This window comes from Cololabis saira, chromosome 12 (genome assembly GCF_033807715.1).
Source record: "Cololabis saira isolate AMF1-May2022 chromosome 12, fColSai1.1, whole genome shotgun sequence".
Taxonomy (NCBI): Eukaryota; Metazoa; Chordata; class Actinopteri; order Beloniformes; family Belonidae; genus Cololabis; species Cololabis saira.
This window is the reverse complement of record NC_084598.1, coordinates 45521711-45537626: the sequence shown is the minus strand read 5'-3', so window position 1 is coordinate 45537626 and position 15916 is coordinate 45521711.

Genomic DNA, 15916 nt, shown 5'->3' with positions numbered 1-15916 from the left:
GCTAAAACAGAAACTCTGAACAGATGCGTCCAAAAACACAATGGGTCAGCTTTTCCCAGGACAGTCACCCCCCCCTGAGTATCTCTCAGGAAGTGGCTAACTTGCCATCTATTCAGAGCATGTGATCGTTTTCAGGGCAAAGGTCAATTGGGGCCCCCTCCTGAAAACAGGAAGTCTTGGACAGATGTGTCTAACTGACAATGGTTCATTGACAAACCGAGAAGTCAGCAGGCCAACCTTCAGTTTCACTCCCTAAGTATAGCATGTGATGGTTCATAAGGACAGAAACGAATTCAGAAATTCGATCAATCTCACAATTCCCTCCTGTTGTTCTTATGAAACTTCAACTAATATCCGTCCATCAGGCTTAGGATATTAGTTGAAGTTTCATACTATATCATATAGCATCATACTATAAGTTCAACATATGATAAATATCAAGGGGAAAGCTTATAACTTAATGCAAATTTGTTAATGCAACTATTGGCAAACAAAATGAAACAGTCTACATTCCGGTGCCATCATGGACATTCTCGTCATTAATTCTATTCGGGTAGCCACATTCTTCAGTTTAGGTTTGTTGGAGTTGCTGGTAATGGATTTCAGAATACTGGACTAATGAAGTTTGGATGGACCTTTGGACCATTGCACGAAGACATGGAATGATACAGGAAGTGAAAACACAGAACAGTACCAGAACAGTAATGAATGGAATCATAATTTTAGTCATTATGTCAGTCCAGTGGCCTGAGATCAGCCAGGACCAAAAGGTGGTACCTGCTGAGCGTCTGTCTTCTGACACGACTTTGGCCAACTGACGTAATTCGGCTATAGCTGTGGTAATATTATCTTCAGTACCGGTTTCATCAGGGATAAATGTACAGCAGTGTTCTCCAATCATTGCACAGACTCCACCATCCTTAGCAGTTATCAAATCTAACACAGTTCTATCTTGGAGCTCCATTTCTCTAATGACAGCCATTTCAGTTGCCACTCCTCCTAAGGGTTTAAGAGTGGAGTTAATGAACAGACCCATGCGATAATTTATAGTCTCAATCCTTAACATGGTCTTTGCGACTCCCAACTGGGGAAGGGCTGACAGAACTATCTTTTGGCTTGTTGACCAGAGTTTATGGTCATCGGGGACATCTGTACCCCAGACTGAGTCATGGGGGAGGATACCTGTGGTACGTTTAGTACGTGCGGGGGTATGATGTCCACGAAACACAAATGCGTCTTGGACCAATCTTACCATCTTGCATCTACCTATCCATCCCGGTGGGAGGAGTAGATAGATTGAGTTGCCACACATCCAAGAGATATCATCTTGTGGGTCAGTCCCAACTGCATCAGGAGCTGCATAGTACTCAGTACAAGTGGCATTCGTGGGCAAAAATGTTTTGTTAAATTTGGTAGGGTCAGCTGTGTTCCGGCCGCAAGCGGCTAGATTAATGGAGCACTTAGAGATTGGGATTTCTCCTACGAATGTGGGTTTCCCAAAATCTATTTTGTTGCTGTAACAAACTGCTTTAAGGTGTTGTGGGAACGGTATTTCCTGTATCATGATTGGGGACGACCAATCGTATGATAGGAGATGGCTAAACCCACGGCCTTTATTAGCTGGGGCCGTGCTGTTGAATCCTTTAACGTAATTTGGCAAATAGCCTGAGCTGTACCTGGATTTCAATATATCAGGGTAGTACGAACCATTGCGTGGGTCTATGGGAATGGGGTGTACTGGTGGGCTACCTGCTGACAAAGGAATTCGGCTACACACATAGCAATTAGACATGTTTTGTTCCTTGGCTATAAACCCAGCAAAATTGTACCACATGTTCATTTCAAACCGAGTCTTGGGTTGTTTGACTTCATACCACTTGCGGATTGGTATGGCCGCTACTGATTTCTTCTCTCGGGGCTCCTCTTCATTCTGTTCCACCAGGAGCCAGATTGTGGTCAAGAGGACCACAATGGCCATGATGATGAGTGGAACTCTCATGATGGCAGTGCAAGGGGGCACTGACCCGTGGCTGGTGAGTAGGCGTCAGATGAGTTCTTCGGCGGACAAAGGTTTTGATACCGTCTGACTTCCGGCCTACTCAGGGTCTGGAAAGTTTTTTACTAGTTTGCACCGTGACTGGTGAACCCACGTAGATCGTTCAGCAATCTTTACTGCTGTCGGGGTCGCAATCTGGATGACAAAAGGGCCGTCCCATCGGGGTGATGACCACGTCTTTCGTTTCACCACTCGAACCAGGATCTGGTCACCTGGTTTCAGCAATTCCTGCGTAGAAGGGAGAGGAGAAAGCGGCAGCTTACAGGAACTTTGAACATCTTTCTCAGCAAACAATTTATTCATCCACATCGAGATGGATCTGCCTCTTCAGTTTTCTCTTGTCACGGTTCTCCCTCCCATAGAGGGAGTTGAAACAGGCGACCATGCACTACCTCAAAGGGTGTGAGGCCTGATGGGTTTGGGACGATTCTCATGTACATTTTGACTAATGGCAGACATTCAGGCCATGGTTTTCCAGTTTCTTCCATGGTTTTTCTGAGCCTTAGCTTAACAGTGCCATTAGTTTGTTCCACTAGGCCTGCACTTTGTGGGTGATAGGCACAGTGGTTCTTTAGATTGATACCTAGGTGTTTAGCCATGTTTTGGACTACAGTGTTCACAAAGTGTGCACCATTATCGCTCCAAATGAATCTTGGAATGCCATGTTCTGGAATTATGTGTTTGCAAATGGCTTTAACTACTGTGAGTGCGTCAGCTGTTTTGGCCGGGACTATTTCACCCCATTTGGATAGGGAGTCAATTAACACTAGGGAATACTTGTATTTCCCACTTCTGGACAGCTCAATAAAATCCATATGGATAACTTCAAATGGATATGTCCCTTGGGGACACTGACCTCTTTTAGGTCTCATATTGCCTTGCGTGTTGTGCCTGCAACATGTTAAAGTAGGTATTTAGACCTGGTGATGTATGGAATATTTCATGTACCATACTCTGCATCCCTCCTGTTGAGACATGGGACTTCCCATGGCTCAATTTAGCCACCAGGGGAAACAGATTTTTTGGGAGTACTGGTTTGTTTTGCACTACATAGAGGCCTTCTAGAGTTACAGGAGCACCCTCATTTAGCCAAATGTCTTTCTCTCTTTGCGGAGCATTGTTTTGCATGTCGATTAAAATTTGAGTTGGGATGGTGTCCATTTGTGTGCTGGTCATGATGTCAGTTGTGGTTTTTTGAGCTGCTGCTTTGGCCGCTTCATCTGCTTTGGCGTTTCCTTTGGTGATTCTGTCGATTCCTTTGGTGTGAGCCCTGCATTTGCATACTGCTATTTCTTTGGGGAGCAGTACTGATTTGAGGAGTTCTTTCAATAAGGCTGCATGTTCCACTGGTTTCCCTGTGGATGTCTTCATTCCTCGCCGGTTCCATTGGGCGGAGAATACATGGAGAACCGAGTGTGCATATTGGCTGTCTGTGAATATTGTGACTATTTCTCCTTCAAACAGTTGACAGGCTTTTGTCAAGGCTTAGATTTCTGCAGATTGAGCTGATGTTGTTGCTGCTGGACGGAAGTGTTTCAGCATGCAGAACTTCGTCATCCGAGACTACTGCATAACCGACTTGGTTCTTTCCTTCAGGTGATTTTGAGGCTGATCCATCTACATATGTGCTGTCTGGGATGGGCGTGTCTAGTAGGTCAGGTCTTGGTTTGCAACAGCTGGGTGTTCTTTCCACACAGTGGTGAGGGTCGCCGTCTTCTTCTGTGGGGAGAAGTGTGGCTGGATTCAGAGTGTTGCATCTCTGCAACGTCAGGTGTGGTTGGGATAGCAGTGTTGCAGTAATTGACAGGTGTCTGGCAGGCGACATGAACGACATTTTAGTGCTGGTGATTAGCATATCAACAGCATGTGGCACTTTTAGGGTGAGGGGGTGAAACAACACCAGTTCAGCTGAGGCCTGGATGGCCAATGCAGCTGAGCACACTGCTCTAACACAAGAAGGTAGTGCAGCGGCTACTGGGTCCAACCTTATGGAGTAGAACGCTACTGGCCTTAGTTTGTCCCCAAATGTCTGTAGTAGCACTGAGGGCATGAATGTACCTTTACAGTCTACCGTCTGGATGAATGCCTTGTTGTAGTTTGGTAGGGCCAGGACTCCAGAGTTCAGGATCACAGTTTTCACCTCCTCAAATGCTTGGGTGCCTTCTAGGGTCCATGGAATGGGGTCTTTCATTGACATTTCCATGGTGTAGATTAGATCTAACAGTGGTTGTGTGTGCTCTGCAAAGTTTGGGATCCAACTTCTGCAATAATTGGTTAATTCTCTGTTAGTGGGTTTTGGACAATTTCTGATGGCTTCCCTCCTGTTCTCGGTCAGGCTCTTTCCTGCTTGAGAGACATTGTGTCCAAGGAAAACCACTTCCTTCTGGCAGAATTGGAGCTTCTTTAATGAGGCTTTGTTTCCAGTTTCCTCTAAGTGCTTGAGCAGAGCAATTGTTTCTTCTTTGCATTCTTCTTCTGTTCGACTGGCTATTAGAATGTCATCTACATACACCAGAATCTGGGTCATTGGTGAGTGTTGATGTGTACTCAGACATGCCATTATCTCCTGAGAAAAGATTGTTGGGCTATCACAAAAACCTAGGGGAAGACGGGTATATGTGTACTTGTGGCCTTCAAACGTGAAGCCGAACCAGTAGCGGGCCTGTCGGTTCAGCGGGATGGAGAAAAAGGCGTTGCTGAGGTCTACCACGGTAAAATACTCTTGTTGGGGTTTAAGCTCCTTCAGCAACGTGTATGGGTCTGGTACACAGGGGGCCCTTGACTGGACAGCAGTGTTGACATGTCTGAGGTCATGGACTAGTCTCCATGTTCCAGTTTCAGCCTTCTTGACCGGTAAGATGGGGGTATTGCACTCACATGTGGGATCTTCAACTAGCACACCCGCTTTCAGCATGTCTTCAATTACTGGTCTTATTCCTTCAATTGCATCTGGTTTTAATGGATATTGTTTTAGTCTAGGTCTATGAGAGGTATTAGGTGTGATGACTACTTCCTTGGCTGTAGTCATCAGTCCTACATCGGTCTTTGATGCTGACAGCAAGGTGGCTGGGACACCAGGGAAATCTTCTGCAGTGTGGCAGATGAGGTTCTGATGTCATTCTGTCAAATGAGTCTTCGTCTTTGCCACAGTGGTCCAGCTGAGGGCTGTTCTCTTTACTAGGCCATATTCTCTGGACTCATATTCAGCAGTTTTTGGTCCAGTTTGTGTCTTTTCTGGCATGTTCTTAAATGTGAATGCTATTTGGCCTAGGTCTTTCCAGCGTCTCCCTGGTTTTTTGGAGAGGGAGATGTGTGGTGTGTTGTTTGACCAGAAACACCATAGGGTTCTTGCTTTGGTGGGCATATTGACTGTAATCCATGCATCTCCACCGGTGGTGGTGAACACGTGGTTAACTGTGAGCGTTTGGGGGCCCAATTGTTCAAACTTGTGGTCGTACTGCTAATACAACACTCCAGAATGTGTTCCACAGCTGACCCGAGACTGACCTCTGCATCCTCCTGCACACTTCAGGAGGATTCTGTTTCCTGTTTCCTACCAGACTCCTGCACAGATTTCTGTTTCTACCAGACTCCTGCACTCGGCTCTAACTCAGTTAGAATAGAATAGAATAGAATACTTTATTGTCAATGTACCTGGGTACAGTGAGATTGAAAGCAGCATCACCTCTCCTGTGCAAGACAAATAAGAAACAATAGTGCAAACAATAATGAATATAAGAAATATAAATAATTTAACAGTTACAGGTAAAGAGAGGAACCTCACCTCGGTGTTGGTTCTGGAATCGTCTGCGATCCTCGGAGGAGCTCAGGTCCAGGAGACGGAGACGGTTCTCTTTTAAAGGGACGGCAGCAGCAGACCTCCCCCTGCTGGTCACATGACTTCCTAGGAATTAAAGCAGGTTTATCTGAAACCGTCTGATTTCCTGGAAACAGGTGAGCCAGAGGAAAGGAGGCTGATGTTGGTCAGGGAGGACTAGTCCCCTCCCCGCCTATTCATCAAATACACTTTCATTTATTCTATAACAAAGGAAAACACTAGTGGTCGTCATCTCTGCACAATGTGGTGCAGAGAGTAGTGGTTTCAGGAAGAAAGATAAACACTTTTAGCCCCAAACATCCGCCTTGAAGAGTGTGTGGTTATTCTGTCCCTGAGTGTGTTCATAGTTTAGTTTATAGTTTTATTTGGATTTATTTGGATATTTTGGTATTTATATTGAAAATCAAGAAATTCATCATGGTTTACATACTTACAAAGTTAAATGTACTGTGTATACCTATGTTCTTTTTATTACGCATGTTACACTTTTTCTATGTGAATTTGTTTAAATGTATGGTCTGTAGTTAAGAGGTCCATGTTCTTATACCTGTCCTCAGCAAGAGGTCACAGTATTGACCCACCCTAAAAAACCTTTAAAAAACTCTATGAGTGTGCAAATATATATATATTAAATAACAAAGAGTGGTCTTAAATAAATAAAACAATACATGAAGTGAACTTCAAACAATATTTTCCCTAAAATCCTGCCTATCAAAGTTCTGTCCTCAGTTTCTGTCAACTCCGTCAGATTCTTTTACAATCCTCACTAAATCAGGAAATAGAATGGTCAGCTATTTCCCTGAGGAGCCTTTCCTCTCCCTGCCTGTTCTGAATGCAACGCTATGACTCATTCTCTGGTAGCTTTTACATTTTTTGATATTTTAGACAATGTTGATATTCCTCTGGTCACAGCTGGAACACGTCAACACCGTCTCTCTGTTATGATCATGTTTTTAAACAGTAGTGGATTGAATTAAGGTATTTTAGTAGGTTATTGAGACAGCTAGCAACTGAGGAAAAACCAGCTAGCTGCAGTGAACATACATGTTTTGGTGGGAAAATACATGCCCTGTCCGACGGGGTCGACGTTTAGAAGAGCCGGGGAGTGATGTCCGGGTCGCGGTACAGTTGTCCGTTCATGTACAGTTTTACGGTGATGATGGCCTGTGCTCCCTCCACCATGAGCTTCTTCCGGATCGGGAACAGGACCCAGTGGCGGTCCAGGATCACCCGGGGGAATTGATCGTTGACGGAGAACGGTAGTCCGCGTAGCTGGGGTCCCCGGCTCCTCACCTGTTCCTTCTGCTTAAAATGTTCAAATTTTGCAACAATGGGTCTAGGTCAGCCTTTCTCAACCGGGGTGTCGCGGCACCCTGGGGTGTCGTCTGATTGCTTCAGGGGTGTCGTCAAAAAATTACCTATTCTGATATTTCATATATAAAAACTATAAATCTAATATTTTCGCGACCATTCGGCGCTCCGTGTGTCTAGAGACTCTCTAGACACACGGAGCGCCGCCGCCGCCACACACACACACACACACACACACACACACGCGCGCGCGCGCGCGCGCGCGCACCGCGGAACACACACACACACAAGCATACAAGTGTGCGTATAACAGAGCGGGAGCAAAACTTAGTTTGATTGTGCTTTATTTCAGTTTTTACATTAATCAAACCCATCAAAGTCCTCATCCTCTGTTTCTGCATTAAAGCGCTCCGCTGAATCAGCTGTGCCAGTCCCAATTTCCTCGCTGTCAGTCACTTTCCGTGCCGTGCGGCGCCTCGGACTAAATGCCGGCTTTTGCGAAAGCTCGAACAACAGTCCCAGCAGACACGTTAGCCCACGATCTACAATCCATCTGCAAACTGTGGCATAAAACTTGCCCGGCGCTGCCTTTCACTCTTGGTGAAACTGCGTTCCCCCTCAGTCATCCATCACTCCCACGCCAGTCGCAGCTTATTTATGGTACCGCGTTACACCAACGCAGAGCCTACGCTGTAGGTTACGGGGCGACGCACACCGTACGGTGCGCGTCGCCCCGTAACCTACTTATGGCAAGCCATAGGGGCCATAATTACAGCTTGATTATGAGCGCATTACGTCATTGGGCGGGCGGCGCATTGAAAAAAAAAAAAAAGTCAGTAACGTCAGTACGGGTCAGCATAAGGTCATTTGATTTTGATTTCACAGATAGCAAAGAGAACTATTTAGCAGCATCATGGATCGTTTTCTAAAAAGAAAAGCCCCACAGGAACCGAACATAATTGAACCGGAGAAGCCTACTTCTTCATGTGAGCCTTCATCCAGCAGCTCTGAGTCTGCACCAAAGGTAGCGAAGGTAGATGCTAGCAGTAAGGCTAAAAAGAGACAATACAAGGAGGACTACCTTAATTATGGATTCATCAGTACTGGCGATGCAACATGCCCTCTCCCTTTGTGTCTGGTATGTAATATGAAATTGGCAAATGAATCAATGGTTCCGAACAAACTTGAAAGACATCTAAAAAAAAATCATCCATCACTTGCCAACAAGCCTTCTGAATATTTTGTTCGGATGAAAAGTCAACATAGCCGTCAAGAACAAGTGATGATGAAGTCTGCCAAAGTCTCAGAGAAGGCACTCGAAGCCAGCTACCTCGTAGCTGAAATCGTAGCTAAAGCAAAGAAGCCCCACACAATTGCTGAGACTGTAATAATGCCAGCATGTACAGCAATTGTGAACAAAATGCTTGGCCCACAAGCTGCAAAAGAAATAGCAAAGGTCCCGCTGTCGGATTGTACAATTGGGAGGCGAATAAATGACATGTCTGCTGATATTGAAGATGTCGTTTTGGATAAGATAAAGGAAAGTGGACATTTTTCATTACAACTTGATGAGTCAACAGACGTGAGTGGGCACGCTCAGCTCTTGGCAAATGTTCGGTTTGTGGATGGGGACCGTATCAGAGAGAATTTTTTATTTTGCAAAGTGCTGCCAAACAAAACGACAGGAGAGGAAATGTATCGTGTGACAACTGAGTATCTTGAAAAGGGAGGATTGAGTTGGAAGAACTGTGTCAGTATCTGTACTGATGGTGCGGCTGCGATGATGGGCTGTGCCAAAGGTTTCCTTAGCAGGGCCAAAGCGCAAAACCCAGGCATGCGAACAACCCACTGCTTCCTTCACAGAGAGGCACTTGTTGCAAAGACGCTACCAAAAGAACTTTCGGACATACTTGACGGAGCAGTGGACATTGTTAATTTTATAAAGGCGCGCCCGTTAAAGAGCCGCATGTTTTCGATTCTGTGCGAGGAAATGGGGGCAGAGCATCAAAGCTTGTTGCTACACACAGCCGTCCGCTGGCTTTCACGGGGGAAGGTTTTGAGCCGCCTGTACGAGCTAAGAGAAGAACTCAGGGCCTTCTTGTTGGCAGAGAAATCTGCATATGCAGAGCTGCTCGCAGATGAGCAATGGTGCGCAAAGCTTGCGTATTTGGCCGATATGTTTAAGCACCTAAATGAGCTGAATATTAAAATGCAAGGTAAAGAAGAAAACCTCCTCTCCTCATCTGACAAACTACGTGGCTTCAGATCTAAGCTCACACTCTGGCGTTCATTTGTGGAGCAGGGCAGGCTGGATATGTTTCCGCTGTGCAATGTGCATACCAACAGCAGCACACTTTCTGACCTCATAGCCCAGCATCTGAAAACTCTCGACGAGCGCTTTGATCATTATTTTCCATCGGAGTCTTATGCACAGTTTGACTGGGTACGTGATCCTTGGAGTTCAAGCGCACTGGAGAGCGCAAAGGACATGTCATTGCCAACACAGGAGCAACTGATGGAGATCAGGGAGGATCGCACTTTGAAAATGAGATTTGGTGACATGGAATTAGACATGTTCTGGATATCAGTGGGAAAAGAGTACCCATTGGCTTCAAATTGCGCCCTTTCTATTTTACTACCCTTCTCTACAACTTATTTGTGCGAACTGAGCTTTTCCAACCTTACATACACCAAGAATAAGTACAGAGAGCGACTGAGGACTGTGGACCAGGAGCTCCGTGTCTGCCTCTCATCCATCCCAGCCAGGATAAAGCGGTTGTGTGCGTTGCACCACGCTCAGGTCTCCCATTGATGGTGAGTCACACCCCCTTTTCTCACTCAATTCAATTCAATTTAATTCAAAAGATGCATGGGAAACATATGTTTACATTGCCAAAGCAAGTGTAACAAAACAAAATAGTACATACATTTAAATATATTTTACAGTAAAGTGTTGTGTGACATTGTAACATTCACAACACTCTCTCTCTCTATCTCTCTCTCCCTTGTCTCAATTGCGGATTATTGTTTGTGTGTGTGTGTGCGTGCGTGGGCGTATGCAGGCTACAGAGGCACTGGATGGAAGCAAGCGCATCACGGATAAAAAGAAGCTTTCCTGCTTAGGCCTACTCTGGTGCAGTTATCGTGTTCAAGTTATTGATAAAAAATAACATGCATTTACAGTCAGAGCGATGCAGTGTGTTTTAGTATGTTTTACACTCCTTTTAGTTCTGTTCATATCTTGTTTATTGTTTCTTAGTTCTCAGTTCCAGTGTTCTCCTCAAATAAATAAAGTTTAAAGTTTTAAAGTGTGGTTTTTAATTATATTTTACTCTGGGGTGTCATGAGATTTTATTCACTTTTGAAAGGTGTCATGACTGAAAAAAGGTTGAGAAAGGCTGGTCTAGGTCTTTGGCCCTCTGGTTTTCTCCCTCCCAGACGATGGATGCGATGAAACATGATGGAGTCCGCCACATCCTCTGGAAGCTTCAGGTGGGTTCGGATGAAATCCTGGATAATCACTTCCGGGTCTTCATCCGTCCGCTCCAGGATCCCTGAGAACACTAGATTATCCCACCTGTAGGTCTAAGAAGGCTTCTTTCATAGATTTATTTTCTCTTTGTAGCTGGTTCATTCCCTCTGTGAGGGAATTCACAGACTCCTTTAATCCCCGGTTTTCAGCCGCGAGCGATTCCACCTGTTGTTGGCTGAATTCCAGGGATCTCTGCAGCGCCTGTATTTCCTTGTGGAGAACATCAAGGAGGGACAGACAGGACTCGAAGCTAGACAAACGTCTGTCGATGGACAGCAGGATGTCCGGGGTGGTGTTACCTGGAGGGAAGATGGCTCCAGGTGAATTTTCCTCTCGGGATCTTTTGGACGATGAGGCGTTCGGTTTGGTTGTTTTTCTGATGAGTGCTGTGTCTTGTGGAGTACCACAGGGGACGTGTCTGGGACCATTACTGTACACTATTTTTACTAATGACTTACCACTTGTTCTGAAAAACACAAACATAGGAATGTATACTGATGACTCGACCTGCACAGACTTACCCACCTTCAAATCGCCTTTATCTTATCTTTTATGTCATCTTTTTTATCCTGTGGTTTTTAATTTTAATTTTCTTGATCGATGTTATATCTTTGTGTCTGTGAAGCGTCTTTGAGATCTTTTAAAAGCGCTCTATAAAACTAAAATGTATTATTATATATTGTGGCAGGGTGGAAGAGCAGCCTCTCCACCCTCCACTGTCATACGTCGACCCCGTCAGACGTCGACAACTCTGACAGACGTCGACGCCGTCAGACGTCTACTCTGTCTTAAACATTGGTATGAATACACATGCCACACATATAGAATAACATGGCACGCACATATGCAACAATATATCAGTAGTAATTTACACGAACTCATACAACATAACCATCTACATATAATATTACTTCCAACGATTGGATTATTGACAAATTAAAGTTTCTAACCTGGAATGTACACGGAGCTGGAAATAGAGAGAAGAGACTAAAACTCTTTAATCAGATAAAACCCCTGCAGGAAGACATTGTCTTATTACAGGAGACTCATTTAGTTAAAACTTCAGCAGATACATTGGCCACGGCACAGTTTCCGCATGTGTTCTCAGCCTGTTACAACTCCAGACAAAGAAGGGTAGCGATTCTCATTAATAAGAGAGTAAATTTTACTGTAAAGGACACACACACATTGACTCAGAGGGTAGATATTTAATATTAGTCTTGCAAATTCAAAGCATGAATTTATGTATTTCTAATGTATATGGTCCAAATGTTGATGACTCCTCGTTTTTTCACTTTTTTTTCAACTCACTTTCTGCTCACCTAGACAACACAGTCGTCATCAGAGGAGACCTCAACATGGTTCTGGACCCTGGACTGGACAGGCTCAGTAATGCAGGCGGACACAGGAGTTGGCAGTCAGCAAGTATTGTTAAGCAATACACGAATGATCTGGGTCTTTGCAATACATGGCGCTCTTTACACCCAACCCTTAGGAACGACACTTTTTTCTCAGCTGTTCATCACTCATACTCTAGGTTAGATTATTTTTTAGTCGGTAGCTCTTTGATGAGAGATATCTCAGAATCCAAAATTCACCCAATCATTATTAGCGATCACTCACCTGTTTCTTTCACTCTGGGGAAGAGGGGGAGCGTATCATCCTCTAGAAATTGGAGATTTAATACATCATTGCTCAAAGACCCCGACTTTATTTTAAGAAAGAATGGGACATATTTTTGCAAAATAACGATCTGCCGGAAATTTCAGCGAGTGTCCTATGAGAAGCAGGAAAAGCAGTAATGCGAGGCAAAATAATTTCCTTTTCCTCAAATAAGAAAAGGAAAGATAATTTAAAAACAAAGGAATTAGAATGCGAAATTAAAACACTAGAGGAGGCCTTCCAGACCTCTGCAGAATGTATCCTTAATAGAATAAGGAAAATTAAAATAGAATGAAATAAAATAATTGACGCAAAAACGCAATTTCTAGTACAAAGGCTTGACTGGAAAACTTTGCACACGCTAACAGATCGGGAAAATATTTAGCCAATCAATTAAAAGTAAACAAAGAAAAAACAACCATAACATCCATTAAGGACCAGTCAGGGGAAATTACACATGATCCCTGTTTAATAAATTCAGTTTTTAGAGACTTTTACTGCAAACTATATTCATCACAAATTGAACCATCCGACCAATCCATCGATCAGTTTCTTGGAGAAATTAATCTGCCGAAGTTACGTCAGGAACAGGTTACGAATTTAGACTCACCGCTCTCAATAGGAGAACTCCATGAAGCTCTTCAACATATGCCCAATAATAAAGCTCCGGGCCCGGATGGCTTTCCAGCCGGATTCTATAAGGAATTCTGGAGCGTATTAGCACCAATATTGTATAAAATGATCTTAAATGTTAGGGAGAATAAAAGCTTACCCTTAAATATGAACTCTGCTAATATTAATCTTCTATTAAAACCGGATAAGGATCCCTTGCTCCCATCAAGCTACCGCCCAATATCATTGATAAATGTGGACCTTAAAATAATCAGCAAGGCTCTCACCAAACGTCTGAAAAGAGTCTCCCCTACATCCGGATCAAACAGGTTTCATTAAAGGTGAGAATAGACGTGATCGCCAGGTCAACCTGCGCCGTCTTCCCGGGAGAGAAACCTGCAGCTCTGTTGAGAATTACCCTGGCTGAAATAAATCATTTAGGAAGATGTTGGTTTAATAGATGAAATCTAACAGTTGTAGCTACGCCTGTTAAGAAATTTGCTCCGAAAATTTTGAGATTTCTGCCTGCCGGCTCCGGAGCTTATGGGTCCGCGTTAAATCGACAGAGAGCCTACGGCGTAGGGTACGGCGTAGGGTACGGCGTACGGCGCGCATCGCCGCGTAACCTACGCCGTAGGCTCTGCGTCGATTTACGCGGAACCATAAAACAGCTCCGCTATCTTCACTTCAGCTTTATCTGAAAGTGTGTAAATTACCCAGATAACAGCTTTGTGGTTTCTGAAAACTATTATATCAGAAACATCCAAAACAAATCTGACGAGTTACAGGATTATTTCTCTCTATTTCTCACAAAAAAATGCTTTCTCCCTCGGTCACAGTCTGAGACGGGTCTGCAAATGATGTTTGCCCTCGGTCGGCGAGGCAAATCGATGCAGAGCCTACGGCGTGGTTACGTAGTCTACGGCGTAACCTAACAGCCTTTACTCCGGCGCGATTCTTCACGAACGGACAAAAAAGGGATTATGTACATTCACTGAGTGAATATTATGAAAGTAAAATATATATTTCTCGCTAGAAATGTAATCAAAACGCATTTTTATGTAGAAACTAACTCAAAATATTGATTTTATTCACAAAAAAATAAGAAAATGTCTGCCATGTTTTTTTTTTGGATTCAGTCCGCAAATGACGACGAAAAGCATTCTGGGAAATTTTTATACCCCCTCGCTCGTGAAGTCAGCATGTGAAATCCGTTGATGTCAAGGGGCTATTCTCAGCCCCTCGCCCTCGTTATGCCCCCTCTCCCTAGGGAAAAGAGGAATTGGGACACCACTACCCTCACGGGAATGCGCTAAATTTAGGGATAGTGAAGAAAACGAGGGCGAGGGGGAGAATTGGGACGGGGCCTTAGATTTTGTATTTTATTCTACACCAGGTGTTTTGAATTATTTTTCTTCTATACCATGTGACCCCTGGGGAGGTTTAAAATGGGGCGTCTATTGTATCCAGATCAGTCTGAAGAGCAAAATGCGTTTGAAACGTAACGACGATTGTTAAATAAATCTGCACTAGGGAGCAAATTTACCAGTGATTGACCAATAATAATACTTTTCATGTTTTTATTACGTAAAGCACCTTGAATTTCCTTGTTGCTGAAATGTGATGTACAAATAAAGTAGCTTTACCTGGTCAAAGATGTACCAGTGGATTTACAATGATGAACACGCGGTTAACCACCAGTATATTATTGATTTACCAGGGTTTAACCAATGATTAACAAGTGATTTACCAGTTGTTTACTGATTATGCTCTATTAGTTATTTATCATTGGTGTAACAGTGATTTACCAGTGGTAAACCAATGATTTATCAGTGGTTTACCAATGATGAACTACTGATTTATCAAGATGTACCAGTGGTTTTCCAATGATAGGCCAGTGGTTAGACAACTGTACATTAATGATCTACCAATGGTTTACCAATTACTACAAGTGATTTAGCAGTGATTTACCAATGGTCTATTCATTATTTAATCAGCGTTTAGTCAACAGATATCAATGATTTACCGTGGGTTTACCAGAGGCTTACCAATGTTTTACTTGTGGTTTTCCAATGATTCACCAGTGATTTACCAACGATTACCAATGGTTTTCCAGTTATGAACTAGTGGTTCTCTAAAGACAGTCCATTAGTTTTTTACCATGGGTGTACCAGTTGTTTGCCAGTTATTTACTAAATCTTTACCAGTGGTTGAACAATCATTTACCATTGATTTGCCAATGACATACCAGTGGGTTTCCAATGGTTAACCCATGGTTAGAAAATGGCATATTAAGCTTTTTACCATTGATTTACCTGTGGTTAACTAGGAGTTTACCAATAATCTACAAAAGATTTACCAATGATGTACAAGTAGGTTTCCAATGGGATATAATTATTCACTAGTGGTTTACCAATGAGTTCCCGCTGGTATACTAATGATTTACTAATGATTTACAAAGGACTAACCAGTAATTTACCAATGATTCCCCAGTGGTTTACCTATTATTTACAAGTGATTTACAAAAAACTCACAAATGATTTCCCAGTGACCCCCAGTGGTTTGCCAATGATTTACAAATGATTTACCAGTGATTTACCATTGGTAATTTACAGGTATTGTGTCAATGATTCACAACTGGTAAACTAATAACGGACCAGTGGTTTTCCAATGAGGAACCCACAGTGAAACAACAGTATATTACTTATTTAGCAGAGGTCGCCCTATGGTTTAACAATTATTTACTGGTGTTTTAGCAATGACTCACAACTGGTTTTCAAATGATGAACCCATGGTGAGCCAACGTCATATTACTGATTTACCAGAGGTTCACAAATTGTTCACCAGTGGTTTACCAATAATTTACGAGTGATGTACCATTTATTTACCCATGATGACCCATTGG